The 24772-nt window shown below is 50.5% G+C and overlaps 1 long non-coding RNA gene and 1 pseudogene across 4 annotated transcripts; one reads left to right on the forward strand and one right to left on the reverse strand.

The window, feature by feature from the left end:
- Nucleotides 1-7478: 7478 nt before the first annotated feature.
- LOC109741287 (uncharacterized) lies at nt 7479-11744 on the forward strand. 4 transcript variants are annotated; one of them, XR_002227557.4, is made up of 9 exons: nt 7485-7732; nt 7811-7906; nt 8489-8556; nt 8692-8827; nt 9292-9915; nt 10528-10685; nt 10909-10993; nt 11147-11206; nt 11283-11744. It is a non-coding gene; the product is annotated as an uncharacterized lncRNA (long non-coding RNA). The 4 variants fall into 4 exon arrangements; XR_002227556.4 differs by lacking the exon at nt 8489-8556 and having other exon boundaries at nt 7479-7732; XR_002227555.4 differs by having other exon boundaries at nt 7728-7906.
- A 9954-nt stretch (nt 11745-21698) lies between these two features.
- LOC109741291 (probable pectinesterase 53) lies at nt 21699-24005 on the reverse strand (annotated as a pseudogene).
- Between the last annotated feature and the right edge of the window lie 767 nt (nt 24006-24772).

A 24772-nucleotide genomic window follows, 5' to 3' on the forward strand; every position in this document is an offset into this window, starting at 1 on the left:
AGACCTTCTCACCCGTAGCGATGCTTAAGTCCGTCTGAATCATGTTAGCAATTGTCGCATTTTATGATGATGAAATTTGGCAAATGGATGTCAAAACTGCATTCCTTAATGGATATCTTAAAGAAGAGTTGTATATGATATAACCAGAAGGTTTTGTCGATCCAAAAGGTGCTAACAAAGTGTGCAAGCTCCAGTGATCCATTTATGGACTGGTGCAAGCCTCTCGGAGTTGGAATATACGTTTTGATAGTGTGATCAAAGCATATAGTTTTATAAAGACTTTTGGAGAAGCCTGTATTTACAAAAAGGTGAGTGGGAGCTCTCTAGCATTTCTGATATTATATGTGGATGACATATTGTTGATCGGAAATGATACTGAATTTCTGAATAGCATAAAAGGATACTTGAATAAGAATTTTTCAATGAAAGACCTCGGTGAAGCTGCTTATATATTAGGCATCAAGATCTATAGAGATAGATCAAGACGCTTAATTGGACTTTCACAAAGCACATACCTTGATAAAGTTTTGAAGAAGTTCAAAATGGATCAAGCAAAGAAAGGCTTCTTGCCTGTGTTACAAGGTGTGAAGTTGAGTCAGACTCAATGCCCGACCACTGCAGAAGATAGAGAGAAAATGAAAGTCATTCCCTATGCTTCAGCCATAGGTTCTATCATGTATGCAATGCTGTGTACCAGACCTGATGTGTGCCTTGCTATCAGTTTAGCAGGGAGGTACCAAAGTAATTCAGGAGTGGATCACTGGACAGCGGTCAAGGACATCCTGAAATACCTGAAAAGGACTAAGGATATGTTTCTCGTTTATGGAGGTGACAAAGAGCTCGTCGTAAACGGTTACGTCGATGCAAGCTTTGACACTGATCCGGATGACTCTAAGTCACAAACCGGATACGTGTTTATATTAAATGGTGGAGCTGTCAGTTGGTGCAGTTCCAACCAGAGCGTCATGGCGGGATCTACGTGTGAAGCGGAGTACATAGCTGCTTCGAAAGCAGAAAATGAAGGAGTTTGGATGAAGGAGTTCATATCCGATCTAGGTGTCATACCTAGTGCATCGGGTCCAATGAAAATCTTTTGTGACAATACTGGTGCAATTGCCTTGGCAAAGGAATCCAGATTTCACAAGAGAACCAAGCACATCAAGAGATGCTTCAATTCCATCCGCGATCAAGTCAAGGAGGGAGACATAGAGATTTGCAAAATACATACGGATCTGAATGTTACAGACCCGTTGACTAAGCCTCTCTCACGAGCAAAACATGGTGAGCACCAAGACTCCATGGGTGTTAGAATCATTACTATGTAATCTGGATTATTGACTGTAGTGCAAGTGGGAGACTGAAGGAAATATGCCCTAGAGGCAATAATAAAGTTGTTATTTATATTTCCTTATATCATGATAAATTTTTATTATTCATGCTAGAATTGTATTAACCGGAAACTTAGTACATGTGTGAATACATAGACGAACAGAGTGTCACTAGTATGCCTCTACTTGACTAGCTCGTTAATCAAAGATGGTTAAGTTTCCTAACCATAGACATGAGTTGTCATTTGATGAACGGGATCACGTCATTAGAGAATGATGTGATTGACTTGACCCATCCATTAGGTTAGCACTATGATCGTTTAGTTTATTGCTATTCCTTTCTTCATAACTTATACATGTTCCTATGACTATGAGATTATGCAACTCCCGAATACCGGAGGAACACTTAGTGTGCTGTCAAACGTCACAACGTAACTGGGTGATTATAAAGATGCTCTACAGGTGTCTCCGATGGTGTTTGTTGAGTTGGCATAGATCGAGATTAGGATTTGTCACTTCGATTGTCGGAGAGGTGTCTCTGGGCCCTCTCGGTAATGCACATCGCTATAAGCCTTGCAAGCATTGTAACTAATGAGTTAGTTGCGGGATGATGAACTACGGTACAAGTAAAGAGACTTGCCGGTAACGAGATTGAACTAGGTATTGAGATATCGACGATCGAATCTCCGGCAAGTAACATACCGATGACAAAGGGAACAACGTATGTTGTTATGCGGTTTGACCGATAAAGATCTTCGTAGAATATGTAGGAACCAATATGAGCATCCAGGTTCCGCTATTGGTTATTGATCGGAGATGAGTCTCGGTCATGTCTACATAGTTCTCAAACCCATAGGGTCCACACGCTTAACGTTCAATGATGACCGGTATTATGAGTTTATGTGTTTTGATGTACCGAAGGTTGTTCGGAGTCCCGGATGTGATCACGGACATGACAAGGAGTCTCGAAATGGTCGAGACATAAAGATTGATATATTGGAAGGCTATGTTTGGACACCAGAAAGGTTTTGGATGAGTTCGGGCATTTTCCGGAGTACCGGGGGGTTACCGGAACCCCTCGGGGAGTTAATGGGCCTTAATGGGCCATGGTGGGAGAGAGAGGAGGAGGCGTCCAAGTGGGAGGCGCGCGCCCCCCAAGCCCAATCCGAATTGGGGGGGGCGCTTTCCTTCTCTCCTTCTCCCTCTTCCTTCTTCTCCTACCCCAACTAGGGAAGGGGGGAAACCTACTCCTACTAGGAGTAGGAACCCCCCTTGGGGCGCACCATAGAGAGGGCCGGCCCTCCCCTCCTCCACTCCTTTATATACAGGGGAGGGGGGCACCCCATAGACACACAAGTTGATTGTTTAACCGTGTGTGGTACCCCCCTCCACAGACTTCCACCTCGGTCATATTGTCGCAGTGCTTAGGCGAAGCCCTGCGTCGGTAACTTCATCATCATCGTCATCACGTCGTCGTGCTGAGAAACTCTCCGTCGGCCTCAGCTGGATCAAGAGTACGAGGGACGTCACCGAGCTGAACGTGTGCAGATCGCGGAGGTGTCGTGCGTTTGGTACTTGATCGGTTGGATCGCGAAGACGATCGACTACATCAACCGCGTTACTTAACGCTTCCGCTTTCGGTCTACGAGGGTACATGGACACACTCTCCCGCTCGTTGCTATGCATCACATAGATAGATCTTGCGTGATCGTAGGTAAATTTTTTGAAATACTGAGTTCACCAACACTGTCACCACCGACCGGCAGAACAGGGCCAACGCCAAGAAGGCACGGGAAAGCGCGGCGCGTCTCGCGGGTGCGGCGGCGGCGGAGCAGGCGGAGCGCTTGACCGAACAAGCCGAGGTGGTTCGCGTGGGGATGATGAATCCACCCGGCGGCCATGGCCCGTACGCGCCCTGGAGTCAACAAAGCGTCGGTTCTCCGGCCGGCTTCTTGTCGTCAACCAAGATTTCAAGTACCTCCACGTCTTCAAGCGGATCGAGAAGTGCGAGAAGTGGGCGGATGTCCGGCGCACCCTCGCCAAGGCCAAGGAGACCTACAAGCCGGACGCGCCGACGCCGGGCGCGGGCGACGGGTGCCCCGAAGGCAACAAAGGGGCCAAGAAGGGGAAACAAGCCGACTCGGCAACCGCGCGAGTGCAGGAGTCCATTGAGCATTGCCTCGCTGACGGACAGGCCCGGGCTGCCCTGCGTGAAGAGAAGACCGAGGCGCGGTGGTCGGCGTTGATGACGAACAGCGCCGTCAAGCTCGACCTACTCCGGACCAACGTCGCCGCGAAGAATAGGAACACCGACCTGGCTTTCCTCATGGGCGGGGCGAACATGCTCCAGAGCAACGACGAGCAGCTCAAGGTGTGGTACTTGGCGGAGCACGGCCTCATCCTGAACCCGCTGCCGTCGACGGCGCCGCCAACTCCCATGCCCACGCCGACGACGCCGCCAAGCCTGAGCGATGATGCCTCCACGACGCCCAGCAGCACAAAAGCCGCGCCGACGCCGCCCAGCAAAGAAGCAACTCCGTCGACGCCGCCAAGCCCGCGCACGCCGACTCCGCCGACGCAAGAGGCCGACCCCACCGTTTGATGCGCTGCCCACGCGTCCTTTCCTTTTTTTTGTCTGCCGAACTTTTCATCCGATCGCCGAACTCTGGCAAGGTGATCGCCGAACTGATGAGCTGCTGATGATCGCCGGACTTGTGGCGTTTTTTGTGCGCGGGAATGAACAAGTTTGAACTTGCCACGTCTTGGGGGCGTGGCTGGGAGCTAGATCGCCCCAGGAGCCAATCTAGCGCCGGTTTGCCCCCAGACCGCTCTTTTTCGGCGCCCTTGGGAGACCAACGGCTGGAGATGCTCTTAAGATCAACAACATGCATGGCCTTATCTGTTGAGGCAATCGAACAAGTTATGATTATCCCAGATTTCATCTCGACACTTGACAGAGAATCGCGCAAACACAGATCAAATGAAGGACCAGACATGCACGTGTTCATACATGAACAACCCCTTGAGAAGAAGACCGATCGGAAGAACAGAGCACAGTACGAGCAGGCTGGGATGGAAGGGCCAACTAGCCAAAAACCAAAATAGCACCCAAATTAGACCCTGAAGAAGAGAAGACAAAGAACAGAGCAGCAAACCCACAGAAATCGGTCCAGGACCAAGGACGGCCGAAATCCACGAAATACGTTACCGCAGAGGAAGAAGAAGAACACTCAGCAGCAGGAACAACGATGCTCCCTCTGGCGGGGACGGAGAAACAAAGGCCATGCGACCAAGCAAACCGAGCAGCTTCCCCAGAACACCACCAATCGGAACCTCAAAACCCCACAGACAAACGGGCCCGACGAATATAAAGGAGTCACCACACCACGGGAGCATTTTTTTTAGGCAAACCACGGAAGCATCTAAGGGCATGTCCAACAGCTGTAAGATAGGTGTTGGTAAATTTGACACCTATGACATAGTGATGATATGGCATGTAATAAATGTGGAGAGAGAGCAAAGTTGTACTCCAACCTTTACACAAGCTCCAAGGTGAAATAGAAAGCAATCACATTTATTTTTTCATTATCTATTGAATAGCTTAGATACAACCTATTGGAGTAGTTGTATGATAGCTTGTTGGTTGATAACATGAACATTTTACCAACAAGACTAACATACAATCTATTGAAGATGCCCTGATGGTATAGTGCGCCGACTGAGCCCACGCCAGAGAAAACGGGCCCATTTTGCAGCCAGAAGCACCGCCTAGGAAAACGCAATTGCTACATCTGGCCTATTGCGAGACCGATGCACTCACAAAAAAAAAGTGAGACCGATGCTGCTCTACGTACATTGTATTAGAAAAAAATGCTAACTCAAAAAATTTCATGAAAATTTGCCGAAGAAATTTGTAAATATTCATCGGATATTTTTATTAAATGATTTTTTTCATATATTTTTATAACCATTTCGATAAATAACCAAAATAGGTGAGAAAATACAAAAGAAATATGTGTATGTGTGCTAGATCGTGCAAGGCGCATGTCTCTCTTTCACCCATCTAACAGGGTGCCTGAGGCAAGGTCTTCTGTCTCGCAATAAACCATACATAGGCACTCCTCGAGCGTGCAGTCAAACAACAAATGCGATCTAACCTACTATCGTTAAAGTTGCCCACCTCTCACATGTTGAGAGGGGATTCTGGGCGTTTAGTGAAATGGGTGTTTTCAAAAAAAGGTAGGTGTACGGTTTCGAAGCTTCAATACTTTTCAATGTTCCAAATTGGATATCAAGACATTTTATGGTAGGCATAACTAAACACATTAAGAGCATCTCCAGCCGCGCTCCCAGAAAGGCCTACTGAGGCGATTTTTTCACGCCGGCGCCGAAAAAACGGCCCAGTCGCGCTTCCAGGATCACGATTTTCGCCGGCCTGGGCCGAAATCAGTGTTGGCGGACCCAGGCCAAACCCGACGCGCTGGGGGACGCCCGGGGGTGCCGGGCGAATCGTTTTGGCGCGAAATAGCCGCGGCCCCTCCTTGCCAGCGACTCGTCTCTCTTCTCGCCGCTTCGTCGTCCTCATCGCCTCGTTTCTCGCGGCGAATCAATGGCTAGTCAATGCCAAAGCTGCCGCGCCGGTCAGCCTCCTCCAATCTCACCGGCGGCGCGGTGAAGACCGGACGACGCGCGTCCCCTCGCCTGCCACGCGTACACACGGCGGCCACGCGTACGCGCGGCGCCCCCGCCTATATAAGCCAACCCCCAGCGCGCTGGTGACGCACAGCCTCTCCACCGCCGACGCGCCGTTTCTCCCCCATTTCTCCCTCTCCTCTCGCCGTCTTCAGTTCAACCATGGCCGAGCGCTTCCCAGGCGACGGCGCGGCGGCGAACGGCTTCGGCCGCCGCCACCTTCACAAGGACGAAGCTCGGCTCCTCTTTGAGGCCGAGTACCCGGTCCCGCCGGACATGCGGGTGCCCGGGGCGTGGAGGATCAGCGCCGACGGGGTCCCGGTGCCACCACCGCCCACCGGTGCGGCGCGGCGTGCGGAGATCGCGCGTATCCGCGCCTCTCTGCCGCGGGCGGCGAGGGAAGGTCCACGGTACATCCCCGACAGCCCGCTGTGGGAGCCCTACTTCCGCCGCCGGCACGCCGAGCAGTTCGAGGCCACCAACGGCGTCGTGCCCGGGCGCACGCTGGAGGCCGTCCTCGAGTACATCGAGGGCGGCAACACGCCGAGGCTGGAGTACCCCGCTCCCCCGTCCTTCTCTCGCCGGCGTGGGAGCTCGTGGACGCCGTGGCGCATGGACCCGGGGGCGTCCTCCTCCTCGTCCGGCCGCTCATCCGGCTCTCCTTGCCTCCGCCCCGTCAAGCCGGAGCCCCAGGACACGCCTGTCAGCGCGCGCACCCGCAGCTCCAGCGTCCGCATCGACGACTCCGCCCCCGCCTCTGGCCGCCTCGTCCTCGTCAGGCCGAAGCCGGAGCCCGGCCTCCCCACGGAGTACGAGGAGATAGCCCGGCGCGGCTTCTCCGACGAGGACGCCCTACAGTGGGCGCGGGACGACTACCTTCGCGACGAGATGGTCCGGCAGCGCCGGGCTCTGGAGGAGATAGCCGCCCGCAAGCGTGGGCGCGAGGACGAGCACGGCGTGGTGATCCTCGACAGCGACGAGGACAAGGACGCCCCCGGACCGTCCAACCCGCCGCGCCAACCTGGAGAGGGCTGCAGCAGGGACGGCGGCCGCGGAGGAGGAGGCGGCAACGACGACGACGACGACAACGGCGGCGGCGACTATACGCGGTTCTACAGCCTCCTCGGCATGTAGAGCTGCAAGGGCGACGGGCGGCGAGGAGCGGCTAGGGAGACGGCGGGCCTAGACGCTTTTTTTATTTTTTGTAAAATATTTTAAATATGTATGAACTCACCGAAATTTGGTTGAATTTGCGCCGTGTTTGTGGCGGAAATAATTTTTCAAAAAATCTAGACGGCGATTTTAGGCGCCCTGAAGGCCAATGGCCGGAGATGCTCTAACAGTCGCTACAATAGCGCCTCCTGACGATGTCCACCTCATCAGAGGTACGACAAAAATTATCGCGTTTAGCGATTGGGTGGGACAGGAAAAAGGAGATCAGGGGTCATGCCAAAATCTATTCTTTCTGCCTTCCTTCACACGCAGCCTTCTTCCTCTCCTCTCCCCCAGAAACGCCGCCGCCGCCTGCGACTCAGCCTGCCCTACTCTGCCCGCCGTCTTCGGTCTGCTTTGCCGTGGCGACCGTGTGCCGATCTGGCCGCCCCGCGGCCGGGCACAATCTGGATGACCAGCGGGCGGTGGTGCACGGTCTGGGCGGCGGCGACCTGCGCGGCCCTGGTGCTGCACCGGCGCCTCCTTCCTCAGTCGCCCAGGTCCAAGGAGGCTCTCTCCTAGCCAACCTCCAGCCATGCGTCCTCCCCTCCTCCTTGACAGACTCTCTCCTACTCTAGAGAACTAGCACGGGGCTCGTTGCTGTGCCTGAGTCGCCACAAGGACCTCGGGTGGAGGGGATCTGGAAGTTGCTGCATGTAGAAACGGCGAAACATGTGAGCTCTTTCTCTCTCTTTTCATCATCTCTCCCCTGCTACTCTACTAGCAGTAGCAGGACAACGCCACTGACCTTGCCCAAGCTGAGATTTTTCTTCATTACCTTGCCCCTGTCCTGTTTGACGAAATGTGTATTAACTGATTCGTCATGTGTTTCATGTTGTATTTTGTCCTGTAGGGAACTCTAGGTTCTCTGGTTGGGTTTCTTTTCATTGCCTTGCTCGATTTGTGTTTGCTGAAAATATATATGAGCTAATGCATTGGTGTTGTGTTCATATTTTTTTGATCGATGGAACTTGAAGTAGTGCTTTAGCCTAACCAACAGTAGTAAATTCGTTATTGAACACTTACACTGAAAATAACATATTTTAGAGAAAGCGGCTAGAAATCTTTGGTTTGAAAGAGCTATACTTCTATTATTTCAAGTTATATATTGTCATGGATATTCCCTATGCTTGCTAAAACGAGTTACTGCTGCGGCATTTTATCTAGCCTACAACTCTCTGTTATTCCCCAATAGTAGTACGGGTCTTGGTACTGTCGTTACATCTGTAATAGATAGAAGTATTCCTCAATACCAGGGCATCTATGTGGCATCATCTATCCCTTCTGCGGCTGATGGCCGTGTCTCCCATAAACTATGCCCAAGGTGATTTACTTTTGCACCAACAAAGGCTAATCTCACCTTTTTTTTATTTCTTGCGGCAGTATTACAATCCAAGATAATTAACATGATATGCTTGTGTTCTGTCCTGATGGAAGCTCTCTTGTTGGCCTTGTGCAGTTGATGTGGTGAACTAGCTGAAGGAAGAGCTATGGTGGACAGAACCAATACTTGCAGTGGATGTGCGGAAATAGCTATAGGAGGAGCTATGGGTGACAGATCCAAGACATGAGATTCTAGCCATCTTCTTGCGAAGGTTTTCTTGCAAATCAGTGGATGTAACCATGTCATAGTTTGATTTTAAGTGCCATGGAATCTTGACAGTGGTCACCTGCTCTTTTATCCTTTTTACTACTAGCATTTTTATCATTCTGGATATTCCGTTTCTAATGTCATTTGAATTGAGATCTTTTTGTCACTCATTGCATATGAGAGGTGTTTTGTGTGATTGCAACCAGTCATATATGGTTGGTGTTTGAACATATATCATGATATATATCTTGCTGGTAATGTTGTGCTTCCATGGAAAAAACGTAGGTAGGTATGATTCTACCGTCTCACTTTCTTGATGAGTTAAAATGTCCATGTTTGATAATCCCCGTATGAGCTACAGATTATATTTTATAGGTTTCCATGTTAATGCCTACAGGTTTGCTACTGATTTTAGCCTGTAACTCTCCTACTTTTAACCACTGGTTATGCCTTTTTTTTCTGGTACAGAGTACTTTGTAGTGTCAGTGATTTACAAGGGCGATGCTTTGGTGCTATTGTTCATCGTTTCCATGTCTCCAAAGAGGTGCCTTCATTTTCTCTTTATATCGGCTACATGTTTGTATGTACATTTGCACTTATCTTTGTTTTATACATTTTCTTAGTGCACAACTAGCTCGATCAGGCTCGTATAACTGAGAAACCGTGCTTCAGGGAGATCCAAACTCATTTTAGAGGTTACAACACGATAATGGCATTCATAGTTTCCACCTTGAAGCAGTTACAATTTACTATTTTCTGTCTGTTCAAGTCTTTTTTTTTTTGGATTCCTATGCATTAAAAAAATAGTGAATCTTTTGCTGCATTTATTAGGGCTTAAGGGCTGAAATTATTCATCTTTGTTACTACATCTGAGCATACATATATGTGAACAGTATCATAAGCTTTTAGGGATGAAATAAACCCAGTATGATCTAAGTTTCTCTCCTTGCATTAATTTTCTTTATCTGAATTTACAACAACATTTTGGCGGCGGAGATGGTCGATGGGGAGATGGCCCCGCCTCTGATGCAGCTGGAGACGCTGCTAGCACTCAACATGGACCAGCGCATGGCGGAGAACCAAGCTATAGAGGTTCGCTGAATAACTTTCGCATTTGATGTGTGACATCTGTAACTACTACTAGAGATGTATTACTAGATGTTATCACTATGTTGAAGTTTTCTTAAATTCTAATGTTCTGTCCACGAGTTGGGTCACTTCGGGCGTTCTTGTTTGTAATATACTGGTGCTTTTTGCGCGGGATTATTTGGTCTAGCAAGAATGATAGAGTTCTAGGCCAGAGCAAACAGTGGACAGGAAAATAGCTGCCTTATTAACCAAAACTCAATACTGAAATAAGGATTTTTGAGAGTTCAGATGAGATAGTAACAGATTTGGCTGAGTATATCTCGCAAGCTTTAGAAATCTCTGAAAGTGGATACTTCGCTATTGTCATGTCTGGAGCGCCACTTGTCTGTTTTTTGGGGTAATGATTTTTTCTATTCTTTGCTAGCTATATGCCATATTTTTTTTGCACATGGATTTTCAATACAATATGCATTATTGTGTCTGAAGTATCTTGTTTTTAATTTATGAAAAGGAAACTTTGTGAAGTGACGTATATAACTATATATCCTGCTCTGATGAATGTGATGTAGCAAAGAACCATGCAGACAAATTATGACCCGATGTTTTAATTTATAGGACGGAGGCTTCTTCTTGTGTCCGTGCGAAAGTGAAGCTGTACCGATTGGCAGTGGAAGGAGCGGGGAACGGGTACATGAAGCTTGGATGTAATCTGATTTAAACTATTTTTAAGGGAATGCATTACATCACGCAGCAAGTTCAGACCAAGAAAACTGGTATTGCATTTGGCATGTTGCATTTATACCTTGGGCTGGTGGATGGATAGGAAGTGGGATTATAGCAATGCAATATATGAATGTAATGATGCACCTAAAGTTAGGCCTACCAATCGTTAAATATGCATAGCTGTCTGGTTTAGCTATGCTCCAATTTTTGGCTTGCCCTGATTGTCCATATTATTTGTCTCATAACTTAATTGGTTTCTTGGTTCTCACCTAGGCATTCTGATTCTCTCAAATCTAATGGCAAAAGTTCATTGTTTACTGAAGAGGCAGATGCGCTAACGGTGACGATCAGTACAAAGGTATGTGTTATTTTCCACACAATCTGCCACCCTCCTTGTTTTGAAGAAATGTAAGTGTTCGCTTAGTAAGGTATCTTTGCGTTTTCATGCATGGATTTTACTTTAGTTCATAAGAAAATTGTGATGTTCTAAATTTTACTTTTAACATATCAGGACAACTCAGCCGTGAACATTAAAAGAGCAAACAAGATTCTCGTTTTGGAGTCTGAGCCGGTAATTTCTGATTATCTTCACTTGAATGTCTACAGTTTTGCGTTTCTTTTCTTTAATAACATGTCTATATATTTAGATTCGCATTCGGGATTTCTCTGGGCGAACAACCTCCATATTTATATCATCGTCAGTGTGGACCATGTTTTACAGCAGCAGCCCATAGTTTCTTGTCATTTTCGTAGTTCTGAGAAACTTCTCTTCGTTGGTCTGTTCGTTTGTCAAGAACTTGTTGTGCAAGTTATTGTGTTATATGTTAGAGCAATGATACATATATATAAAAAACTAGGACAGGGCGATGCTTAATGCATTAGTTTGTACTTACCAAAATTATCACTTTGCAAAGCTTTTGGTGAAGCTGCATCCTAAGCCTGACAAGTTCCTGATTGGTAGATTCTACTAAAGACCACGGCCTTCATGGTGCATTGGCTGGTTAGCTCCTCAATTTGTTTCTCGTACTTTGGGATCAGTTTAGCTGTCCTTTCCTGCAATTTTTGTACATTGATCATATATCAGGATTACATGAGATATGTTGGAAAAATAGTTTGTGAAACTGACGTGAATAGGTGACGAAATCTGAACATCAGTTAACATTTTTTGCATAAGCCACTCCCAGGTGTACCTAACTTTGCCGCTGCACGTTCAACGCAAAGATTATCGGTGGGAATGCAAGCTCGCGAATGAGCACATTGCATCTAAAATAAACAAAGTACCTGGTGTTGGTGGGGCTTTCCGAATGCAGATGCCACAAACCATGGGTTCCCCCTTACACCCTTGAAGTTGATGATAGCACCATAACTTATTTTTTGAAATGAGGCAAAAGATTTGCCATTTTCATTGATTAAGAAGAAGAGAGTTGCCCGGTTAATTAAAGGAAAACCAGGCAAAAACGTGATACAAACCCCACACGGACTTGGCCACAACAACACCAAACAGTCGACCGCAACGTCGAGGACATGGCAGCTCCGATTTTGCTGACAAGCATCACAGGAAAAGTTGCAAGCCTCGCACTGACCTAGTCCAGCGCAACATTCGGAGAGCACCGTCCACTGAAAACCGCCCTCATGGAGTCATCGTTGGCGCAGTGGCCCCGCCTCTCGCAGCTCGGACTTCTCTGTCACAGCCAGAAACCAGTATGGGCACACCCATAGGCACGCCGGACCGTCGACAACAGAAGGACAAGCCGCGAGTCGGTTCTGCTCGCCACCATTGTCGTTGCCACACGCGTCGCAACGCCACACCAACTTCACCGCCGGTCAGGCACCAGCCGACCACGATGCCGTGCACGTCCAGCCTGCAGGAAGCACAAATGGGACCAAGATCTCCTAGACGGCGCCCCAAAGAGGGAAAACAACGTTGGAGACGACGCCGCCACTTGATCCAACCATGATCTTGACTTTCGTCCGGAGATTTTGACCCGAGAGCTGAGGATGCACAAATCACCACCACTCTCGCGCGGTCGGCCAACGCCAACCCGCACCTCCACTGACCCACGCCGCCACCTGATCCAACCAGGATCTTGATTTTCGTCCGGAGATTTTGACCCGAGAGCTGAGGATGCACAAATCACCACCACTCTCGCGCGGTCGGCCAACGCCAACCCGCACCTCCACTGACCCGCGCACCCCTGCACAGCAACCACGCCATCGCCACGCAGGGACCACCACCACGCCTCGTTGACGATACAGAAGAGATGAGCCTCCCTCCACCAAGCACACCGCGGCTGCCGCGTCGCCCACGCGAACTCCACGGCCGCCGACACATCAACCGCCGTCCCGGGCCCGCCGCCCCGGAGTCCAACCCTCGAGCATATCCGCAACACCCAAGGCGGCCACAGGGGCAGGGATGGGAGGGCTGCCACCCCTCACCAACCACGCCAGCCAGATCTGGAGGCCTGGCAGGGAGCCGTCACCGCAGCACCTCCAGCCGGACGACCACCGGAGACGAATCCCACGGCCAGAGCCGGGACGCGCAGCACCAAGACGAGAGGAGGGGCTGCCACCCCGCCCCGTCACGCCAGCCAGAACTGCCGGACCGAATCCCGCACAGCCTGACGGTGCTACAACATCAATCTAGCTACCGCCACCACGAGCATGCCAGATCCAATCCGCACGTGCGTCGCCACCTCTGCCGCGCAGCTCTTCGTGCCACTCGGACGCCCCACGACCAGCGCCGCACACAGTGGAAGGGGAGAGCACCACCACCAACTCGACCGGGGAGCGCCGCCCAGGCCGCCGCCCGCGGACGAGCGCCGCGAACACCGCCCCAGCAGCACCAGCGGGCCGCCGCCGCAACCTTCCAGCCCCAGGCACCTTCGGTGCTGGGCCCGCCGCCACCGCGGCCGATGCCGGCAGCAGCGGCGGCGAGGGAGCCGACGGCGTGGGGAGCTTTTGTGGCGGCGCTAGGGTTCGCCTCGAAGTCGCCCTGGGGAGCGACGCGAGGCCACTACTGGGTGATGATAGCACCATTGCTCTTACTCCCAATAAAAGCCCTAATGTCAAGCACCTGAAGGGGCCTGTTAGCTCCAAACTACCACGAAGACATCCAGCAGACAAAATCTGTGAACAGAAAAGGCAGACTGTTTGAGCCAAATGTGGATAAGGAAACCATGCAAAGAAATTTAAAGAGACAGACAAGTCAGTAAGTTTGCCTCGTCTTCTTGCACGAGCACATCAAATGATCTGATTCCTTTTGGCCCATCCGTGTCCACTATCTCAGCAAAATGCAGATCCAGATAATAGTCTCCAGGGGCAAGACCATCGAATTTGTAGCTGAAATCGCAGTAGTGTGCCGAGCTGTACAGCGACGGATAGTCGACGCCTTCAACTATGCTCTCAGATGTCCCCGCCTTTAAACAAACAATCACTGGAAAACTTTGCAGAGGGGTCATCGCCTTCAATGGCACACCCGCCGGCATTGACGAACAAGATACATTCACCTGCTTGAGAACACGGGCACCGAGAGGTTAATAAGAAAATTTTCAGATAGAGCTAACAAAGACATTATAAGATGAAGGTTTTCTTAGCAGGGAATAATAGCCTAGCCATACCATGTGGAATGAGCTAAGGAAGGCAGGCTTGGCCTTTCTCAAGCAGGGGAGGGGCCAAGGTTAACTCTGAAAACCTGAATCTACTGACAGAAATGAGATTTGGGGGAAGTACAATCCCCACGGTTTATCAATCCGAGCCGGCGCTACGGCCGCGGGGAAGGGAAGGGAAGGAGAAGGAGAGCCCCACCTGCGCGGCAGCCGACGTGCCTCAGACCGGATACGGCAACGCGGGGGCCGGAGACCAGGATCATGGACTCCGCCTCCGCCTCCGGCGGCACCAGTGCCGAGTTGGTTGGGGCTGGCGTCGCAGGCCGGCGGCGCCGCCTCCCAGTCCGAAGCGGTGTCTATCCGTCGGTGACATAAGCGTCGATCGCGCCCCTACAGGACGTACACTAGGGCAGAGCCGGTCGATGATGGAGAAGATAACTCCATCGCTGCCCCATCATGTTCGCCGAACTGCGCCACCGATGCTCTTCCGCCCCGGGCTTGACCCACGGCAGTCCTCCTGTAGCTGCGGCATGGCGGCGCCCGTGCACAAGCCCCAGGCGGCGGCCAGTCACTACGACGGTGCTTGAGCAAGACAAGTGCGCAGAGGTCCCGCTTAGGAGGCGCACCATGGCGCGCCCCAACCGCTAGTTGTGGTCAAAAGTCGGGCAAGGAAAGGTCAGCGGGATGAAGTTGCCAGTGGGGGGCAATGGAGCGGGCAGCGGGATGAAGTTGCCAGTGGCGCACTGCCAGGAGTAGCTCGCTTCTCATGGGTCGGTCCCAACGGTGCGTGCACGCAAGCTCAATTAGGTTGGGCCCTGGCGTTAGGGGCGCTGCTCTCGCGTTTAGCGAGTCGAGTCTTCGGACTCGCTGAAGCGCACGAGGATATGGCCCGGCCCAATTGGCGGCGGCTTTTTCTTTTCTGTATTTTTTTCATGTTGCATTTTTTATTTCCATTTTTTCTTTTATTTACACTTTTAAATATTCTAAACATATATATTAATTTTACTTCAAATAATATTTAAAAATGTCAATCATGCTTTGAAAAATGTTGAATACACAAAATATGTTGACCATGTATTAAAAAATGATGAAATTTCTTTATCATGTATATAAAAATATTAATCAAGCATTTAAAACAATGGTAAATAGGTATTTGAAATTGTTGAATAAGTACTTGTAAAAAGTATAATAAGTATTAAAAAATTTGAATAAGTATTTAAAAAATGTTGAACAACCGTTCAGACAATGTTGAACGTGTATACAAAAAATGTCAATCACTTATCAAAAAATGATGAATGTGAATCAAGCATTTGAAATAAATGTTTAACAAGTATTTGAAAAATGTTGATCAAGCATTTAAACAATATTAAATGTGTATGAAAAAAATGTTGACCATGTATTGAAAAAATGAATAAATTTCCTGATCATGTATATAAAAAAATGTTAATCAAGCATTTGAAAAAAATGTTGAACAAGTGTTTGAAAAATGTCAATCAAGCATTTGGAAAATGTTAAATGTGTATAGAAAAAATGTTGACCATGTGTTAAAAAAAGTTAATATTGCATTTAGAAAATGTTAATCAACCATTGAAAAAATGTTAAATGTGCATAGAGAAAATATTGACCATGTGTTACAAAATGTTAATCTAGTAGTTGAAAAGAGTTAGTCAAGCGATTGAAAACGTTTAAAAAGTGTGTATAGGAAAAATGATGAGCATGAGTTCAAACATGTTAATCTTGTATTTGAAAAATGCTAATCAAGCATTTGAAAAAATGTTTAAAATGTGTATAGAAAAAAGGTTGACCATGTATTAAAAGTTGTTAAATTTGTATTAGAAAAATGTTAAAAGTGTATTAAAAATATTATTGACATATACAAAATATATAGAATGAAAACAAAAAAATAAAAACTTAGAAAAAATAAACCCAAGAAAAAGGAAAATAAGAAATAAAACGGAAGAAGAAATGCAAAAGAATGAAAACAAAACAAAAAACTGGAGAAGAAAAAAGAAAAAAAGGAAACTAAAAAAGCATTGAAAGCCAAGAAAGTAACAAAAAACCATAGAATGAAACAAGAAAAATGTGTAAGAAAAGAAAAGGGATAAAAACAATGGACGAAACAAAAAGAAAAAGAAAAATTGAGAAAAAAAAAAGAAAAGCAAACAAAAACAAAAGGAAATGGGGAAAAGAAAACAGGAGAAAATCGAATAAAATTTGAAAAAGAAAAGAAAAGAAAAACCCTAGTAAAAATAGGAAAAAGAAGGTGGACCAGTGTGAAAAGTCGGCTCGTGTTCCTTCTTCTAGTAAGTCGCGACCACGTATTGTACACGAAGAAGATGCTGGCGCAGTGGCCGGTTGTGCCTCGAAGGAACATGGAGGTCCCAGGATCGATCCCTCTTGAGTGCTTCATTTCTTACTCGAAAATTGTGTTAATGGGCCGACCTGATGTGGTAGTTGCTCGCTGCGAGAGTTACCTTCCGTCTCGCTTAATGCGAGAAATAGCGCTCGCTTGGCGTTAGGTGTAGTGGAACTAGTCCTGGACTGTGTATGTTGGGCTAAGCCCAGGGGCCCATACAAAAATATAGGTAAATGGTAGCTAAAAAGAAAAGCCACACCTTGAACCTGAGCCCTAGGTGCCCGGGCCCAGCTTTGCGATGCGCGGTACATTGTTTTTGTTTTGAAAGATGATGTGTGGTACATTGTTTTTTTAAACGGAGGCAAAAGATTTGCCTCGTCCATTAATTAAGAAGAGGATAGAGTTCGTTACATACCACCCAATCAGGGCATGAATTATTATTCTCGCTACACGATTGACCCTAACTTCCTCGCTCTGGCGGTGACCCAAAGATTTGCCTCGGTCATGATGTTATTAGCAAAATTGTTGGTGGCGCACTTTTGTTGCGGAAAATCCTTGCGCTCCTCGCATTCCATATGATCCACGATACAAGCATGGTAAGCGAAGCCATGGCCTTCCTCCCGATGGTTCCGGGGCCGGTTCTACTTGCCACCAATCCTTTACGGAGCCCTCCGAATGTCAATAGGCCACTCCCAAATCCTCAACCCCAAGCTTTTCCATGACCAAACCCCAAAGCCTCAAGGTGTAACCGCATTTAAAAAATAGGTGTGTGCCGCACTCTTGTACTCTCTTGCATAGAGGACAAAGTCCACAATTTGTCCATCCTCGCTTTTCCAACCTATGGGCGGTTTAAATTCGGTCTTAAATAGCCAGCCTTGCAAAGAACTTAACCTTTGGCAGAGCCTAAGCCTTCCGAACCATTTGGTCCAATGGACAAAAGGTCATGCCAAGGAATTGTGTCTTGTAAGTGGAGGAGGCCGAATAGAGCCCACTAGTCGTATGCATCCACACAATGTCATCCTCGGTGGACTCATCAAGGTGCACCTCACGGAGAAGTATCCAAAGGGTGAAGAATTGTCGGATGTGTTCAATTAACGCAACGATAGAAAGACTGATCTTGACAATCCACGTGTTGTTCTTTAGGGCCTCATGCACCTTCCAATTATTTCTCGAGGAGGCGTTAAAAATTAGCGGAGCAATTTCCTTAGGCTTGTGCTCAAGAAGCCAAGGAGAGTCCCAAAATGGAGTCCTCGCCCCATTCCCAATGGTAGTTGTGGAAGCATGAAAAAGTTTAGATCCTCCTCATCACATGGGTTTCCCATCCCCACCCACATCTTGTTTGGTTCCTTCCATTCATATCAAGGCCATCTCCAGCGCAAGGCGCGAACGAAATGTCCGTGCTGAGATCCTAGTCCACCTTACTCACGTGGATGGCAAACCACCTCCCAGTTTACTTTGCATTTTCCCCCGCCGTCTTATCCGAGCCGGACCATAGAAAAGCCCTTTCAAGCTTATTGACATTCGGAACTATAGATGACGGAATGACAAACGATGTGATGAAGTAGACCGCAAGGGAGGTAGTTGTGGACTTGACAAGGGTGGGTTGTATGACCGATGGTGGTGATGTTCTTGCCCTCGTTTTTTTACTGGAATGTTCTTGCCCTCGTAAGTAAACAATCTGTTTCCAACCTTGTCCACAAGGAATCGAAGATGCCCTTGCTTGAGTTGCCAAACCGATAAAGGAAATATCGCATCGGGAAAGATGCTCTAGCTAGCGGTAATTTTTGAAGTGTATGCCCCAAGTTTAGGTAGTTGCAACGGATGGGCACAACCAAACTCTCATGGAAGTTTGTACAAAGACCAGTCACCTCCCTGAAACCCTCCAAAATGACAACAAAATTTTCAATATCTCTTTTGATTGGAGCCATGAACACGGCCGCATCATCCGCGTAAAGGAAAGTCCGCACCATGACACCCCTCCCACGAATCTTGTGAATAATCTTCTTTCTCGTTGGAAGCTCAAGAATTTGTTGGAGTGGGTCGATGACGATTACAAATAGAAGTGGGGAGAGGGGGTCCCCTTGTCGAAGCCCACGACCATGCATGATGGGAGGGCCGGCCATCCCACTTAGGAATGTCCTCAATGTTAGAAGGGAGAGAGAGGATTGGTGGAATTGTTTTTGATGATGGATTGCTTGAGCCTCGTGGGCATATATATAGGAGTACAAAGACCAACTTGGAGTACAAGACAAGGCAGGACCAAATCCTAGTCTATCCTATACTTCCTAATAATCCTTATACTCAACATCCCCCGCAGTCGCAACGGTAGCGACGCAGACGGTGAGACTGGAGAGGAATCCGAAGGCAAGCTGACGGACACCCCCCACAGTCGTAACGGTCGATGCATCGCGGAGTCATGGCTGGAGTGTAAACCGACGAGGTTGCTCAAGCAGGCGGTAGCCTTTTGTGCCGTTTGTCGATGTAGCCGAGAGCCTATGGTGGTGCAGCCATGGTCGAGGTAGCCGTGCGAAGAATATCGTGGTCGATGTCAAGTCGGGGTAGCCGGTGTCGAGGAAGTCGCCGTGGAGCCGCGGACGCAAGGTGGCGCCGAGTTAGCATGGGCGCAGTGGTGTCGAAGGAGTGGTGCACCGGGAAGAAGATGTTGCTGAGGACGCGTCGCGGCGGGTTTGCCAAGCCTGGGGACACATCGTGGACGAAGGCACGCACCGGTGTTGCCAGCACCGGGCATGCGTAGACGGATGAAGACGAAGTTGACGAAGCGCCACAACAGGCTTGCCAGGCCCGGGGACACGTCGTAGATAAAGGCACGCATCGGTGTTGCCAGCACCGGGCATGCATTGACGAGGGACCTGCACGAGCTGTACGCCATGTCGAAGAAGCCGAAGAGGACAGCAGAGAAGGACTCGACGACGGTTGCGGCGCCAATCAGCACGGGGCCGAGGTCGCCCGCGGTTGTCGGAGTAGACGAAGTGGTCGATGAGGGAGTCCTGGATTAAGGGGTCCTCGGACGTCCGGACTATAGTACGTGGGCCGGACTAATGGGCTATGAGGATACAAGACCGAAGACTCTCTCCCGTGTCCGGATGGGACTCTCCTTGGCGTGGATGGCAAGCTTGGCGATCGGATATTAAGATTCTTTTCTCTCTAACCGACTTTGTGTAAACCATAGTCCCCTCCGGTGTCTATATAAACCGGAGGGTTTAGTCCATAGGCAGAATCATAATCGTAGTCATACAGGCTAGACTTCTAGGGTTTTAGCCATTACGATCTCGTGGTAGATCAACTCTTGTAATACGCATATTCATCAAGATCAATCAAGCAGAAAGTAGGGTATTACCTCCATAGAGAGGGCTCGAACCTGGGTAAACATTGTGTCCCCCGTCTCCTGTTACCATCGACCTTAGACGCACAGTTCGGGACCCCCTATCCGAGATCCGTCGGTTTTGACACCGACAGTCGGGGTAGATGACGGCGACGCTGGCGACGGGCTGGTGCTGGAGACCCCCTACCCGAAGGGCGACGCAGCGGCGGCAGGCGGGTCGGGGCGACGGGGGAAGACCTCGGGGCGGCGGCGGAGACCGCGGACCGCGGCGCTACAGTCCGAAGGGGCGACGCAGTGGTGACGCGGGTCGGTGCAGCCGGAAGAAGAACCACGGGGCAGCGACGCTGCGGCCCGATGAGGCGACGCAGCGGCAGCCCGATGCTCGATCGGTGAATATGTGCGCGTGGTCGATGACAATCTTCACAGAAACCTGTAGAGCGCGCGCGAACAACTGATCAGATCGACTGATCAGATTGACCGCGCGGCGTGGATGAAGTGAATCGCGTACGCTCAGGTGATCAGTCCAAACGCCCGCGAAGTCGAAGTTCCGCAGGGCGTGCGTCGGATGGACGTGGCCACATGCAACTTGGTGGAAACACGTAGGTGCGAGTAGCCACATATCGCAACCATACTTGAGCCATGCACGGACATGTGGTCCAGTGAGTCAACACGAGCAGCCGGCCGCATCAACGCCAACCACGCCCGAGGGAGCGCGCGACGGCGTGGGTTGGCCTCGTGCCACGCAGACGACTGGGCAGCTTCATACACGGTGAGCATGCGTGAATCCTGCGACGCCGTGTCAGATCTGGAGTGGAGGCGAGAGTTGGTGGAGGCCAAGATCAGATCGGAACGACAGGCGATGACGGACCGACGGACAACGACGGGTGGAACGACGGATGGCGGGCGTCCCTCGGAGTCAGGTCGCACAGTCGAAGCAGAGGTCGGTGTAGTCGACGCCGTAGTTGAAGTAGAGGCGCGCGAAGGTCGATGGGCGGTGGGCGACGCAAACCGATCTTAGATCAGAAAACCAAAAACAAAGACGCCGATCAAGACGAACGGCGAGAGAGAGAAAAACCCGGAGCAAGGGCTCGGGAAAAAGACTCTCTAGGGCAGCCGGTCAACACAACCGGCGGGCGAATCCTAGGTACGGGCGGCGCGGCCTCCGACGGCGGTCATGAAGGCCGACCGCCCCGAGGGCGGCGCGCGGGTGCGGAAGCGGCGGCGGCTAGGGTTTAGGATCGACTTGCGATAGATATCATGTTAGAAGGGAGAGAGAGGATTGGTGGAATTGTTTTGATGATGGATTGCTTAAGCCTCGTGGGAATATATATAGGAGTACAAAGACCAACTTGAAATAGAAAACAAGGCAGAACCAAATCTTAGTCTATCCTATACTTTCTAATAATTTTTATACTCACTCAAAGATGAAAAGCAAAGGAGGGCCTCAATCAAATTCCTAAACTTGCTTGGGAACCCTCTCCGTTGAAGAAGATCGAGGAGGTACCCCCATTTGACCGAGGCGAACGCCTTGCCAATATCAAGTTTGAATAGGAGTGCGGGGGCGTTGCGCTTGTGAAGCTGGCGGGCGATGTGTGGTACATTGTTAAACTCCAAATTTGCCGACACAATCTCTCTTCTCATAAGGATAGTGTATACGTTTGAGTTTTAGTTAGTTTGAGGTGCATGCTAAAAATTGCCTTTAGTTTTAGTTTGATGTGCGTGTATATGAATGCATGGGTTTGTACCATGTAGTAAAATGAAACTGCAAAAGAATTTTTATAAATTCATTTATATCTTCCTCCTCTTTACATGCCGTGTGTGCGTGTTACTACATGGAACGCGACCTGGGTCAGATCCTGATCCACTCGGTGCCGTCGATGAAGCTGAGCGAGATGAAGGGCTTGGCCTCCTCGTCGGTGAGCTCCCGCGACCACGACACCCTGCCGGAGTAGCTCGCGCCGGGCCCGGTGCACTTGTACTGCCCGTAGTACACCGTCCTGCGTCATCATCATCATCATCCACCGTCAGAAACCGGAAGAGGGGAGAGGACGGAGACGGTGGAAAAGAAAGGAAGAGTGAAAGAGCGTACAGCTCGCGGCTGGGGTCGCCCCAGTTGTACCAGCCGTGCGGGACGATGATGTCGTCCATGTAGGTGTAGGCGAAGACGACGCGGGAGAAGGTGCCCCAGGCCCGGCCCAGGTAGAGCGCCCCCGACCCCGTCACCCTGCAGTTGACGAACGAGAACCCCGTGTCCTTCCTCCAGCAAGCTCTGCCGGTTCTGCGCCGTCAGCGCCCCGTAGTCCCGCGCGATCGCGTGCACGTGGCAACCCTGCACCCACACCACGCACACATTCATATATATTCCTCGTCACAGCACATTAGCATATCTGTATTTTTTAACTGTTCGTGAATCTAGAAAAGCGCAACAGAAAACATGGGGATCCCCGGTGTGACCGTGGGCGCGAGACGTGACGGAAATATTTGACGTTTATCGAGCATGTGGGTGTAGGGCCGCCGGGGCGCCGGTCGCGGCGCCGGGGGCACAAACGGACAGCAGCAAGAGGCCGTGTGCATGCATGATTCAGCCGCTGTGACGAGTCGGGCGAAGACGCCAAGATTGCGACTGCAACCGGTCACGGAACAAAATCCTAGCATTGCGTGCCACAGATGTTTGCCGGCTCTCTGATTTTACTCTGTTTTCGTGCTAGTCGTACATGCTCTGTTTTCCTCTCGCTGCTCAGCATGCACCTCGCTCGTACGTGGAAGGACCGGCAATGGAGCGTCGAGGCATCGAGGAAGAGGAGAGCACGCACGTACCTCGTAGAGGGAGAGCGCGTTGCCGAAGATGAAGTCGATGGACCCCTCGATGTAGCAGTCCTTGTAGTAGTGGCGCCCCGACTGGTCGTAGAGCGTGTCCTGCGCGCCCAGGAACCGGCACCCCACGAACGCCGCGTTGTCCGCCGACACCCGCAGCGCCACCGCCTGCTTCCCCGTCGCCCCCGCATTCGGCACCGGCGCCGTGTTCTGCCAACGCAAGCGTGTGTTAGGACATGGAGCACCGAGCAGCGGGGACAGCGGCGGTGGAGAGTTACGTACCTTGAAGGTGATGTTCCTGGCGATGAAGTACTGCGCGTTCACGGCGAACGACGCGGAGCCGTACGTGCCCAGCGGGCGCCCCCTCGGCCCGGCGGGCGTGTCCGCCGTGTCGCCCCACTGCACGATCGTCTTGTCGGCGCCGGCGCCCTCCAGGGTGATGAACGCGCGCATCGACGAGATCGTCACCTTCTCCCTGCGACCAAGTTGTGGGAAGCCAGAATTCTAAGACACGGCGAAAATCGTAGCCAAAATGCCACAACAGCTAGAAGTTTTCAATGGTAAATCAGTTTGAAGCATCCAGGGAAAATGTGATAATGTGAGTATAGCTACGCTACAGCCAGTCAGGAGTGGGCTTCTTATCTTGGTGGGCCTTTTCCCTGACGCCCTCGATTCAAGGAAACGCCTCCTTCCTCCTCCCGTGAACCTCTGATCATGGATGGATGGATGGATGGATGCACGCACGCATCTTCGGAGCTCGCCTCCAATGGAGGCAGCAAAGTAAACAGGGCCTGGCAACGGCAGAAGGCAGGGGGGCAGGGGCAATGCACGTACGTGTATGTGCCGGCGTTGACCTTGATGACGACGCGGACGAGGTTGATGGTCGGGAGCGAGTCGACGGCGGCCTGGACGGACGTGAAGTCGCCGGCCGCGGGGTCCTTGTTGACGACGAGCGAGTAGGACGGGAACGCGCGGGCCAGCGGCGCGTGGTGGAAGGTGCTGTGCTTGAGGCCGCCCACGTACCGCACCCACCGCATGAACAGCCGCTCCAGTTCCTCCGCCCGCGTCGCGTTCTCCGGGAACGGCCGCCCCGCCGCCTGCCCCGGCCGCACACCCCTCGTGTGGCCGGCCACGCCCGCCGGCGGCACCACGACGAGCACCACCGCGCCCACGGCGGCAATGCAGAACAGGAACCGGCCGGCGCGTGGCATTGACATCGATACGCTACGGCCAGTTGCTAACAATGCCGGCGCGGTGGTGACTGTACGGATTGTTGGATATTTATGTGGCTTTCAACATTTATTCAACATGATTATTACTCCCCCTGTTCCTTGATATAAGTTGTATAGATTTTTGAGAAAAAGTCCAAAATATAAGATGTATTGCGTTGCACCATTTGTTTGGATAATTTTTTTAGGAATTTGATTACATTTCCTTATATCATGTAAGCTCCTCTATTTTCTCATGTTAATTATGGGCCTGTTCTGATCTCCTACAGCTTCTAGCTCCTAAAACTTCTTGTGTGAAGCTGTCCCGAACGTTTATTTGAGAAGAAGCTGGATTTGAGAAGCTCAGCCCCGCTCACGTGTAAAATCATGAAGCCCGGAAAGCCCACTCCAGAAAAACAAGAAACTGGAGTTGCCCGTATTTACAACGAGACTGCCACCGCTAAAGAAAACGCTTCGGAGAGCCAGCTTCCCAAGTCGACAGGCCACGCTCGCGTTCGAATCGTTGCGCTCGTCTCCCTCCCTCAACCTAACCTTCCACCGCCGCCACCCCCGCCGCCACAGCCGGATCCACCCCTCAGTCGGCCGGCGCTCCGCTCCACTGCCGGATCCGGCATATACAGGGCCATCCCGGCCGGTTCCCATCCAGAAGACCACCCCGAGCTCCCTTTCTTCTTCCCAAGGTCCACCCATGGCAGCTGCTCCCGATCTAGGCTGTTTTCAGCGGGCCTATACCAGCGTCAAACAAGGTCCTCCATTGGGCTGCTCCCGAGCTGGGCTGTTTCCAGCGGGC

The sequence above is a fragment of the Aegilops tauschii genome, chromosome 2 (assembly GCF_002575655.3).
Source record: "Aegilops tauschii subsp. strangulata cultivar AL8/78 chromosome 2, Aet v6.0, whole genome shotgun sequence".
Classification (NCBI taxonomy): domain Eukaryota; kingdom Viridiplantae; phylum Streptophyta; class Magnoliopsida; order Poales; family Poaceae; genus Aegilops; species Aegilops tauschii.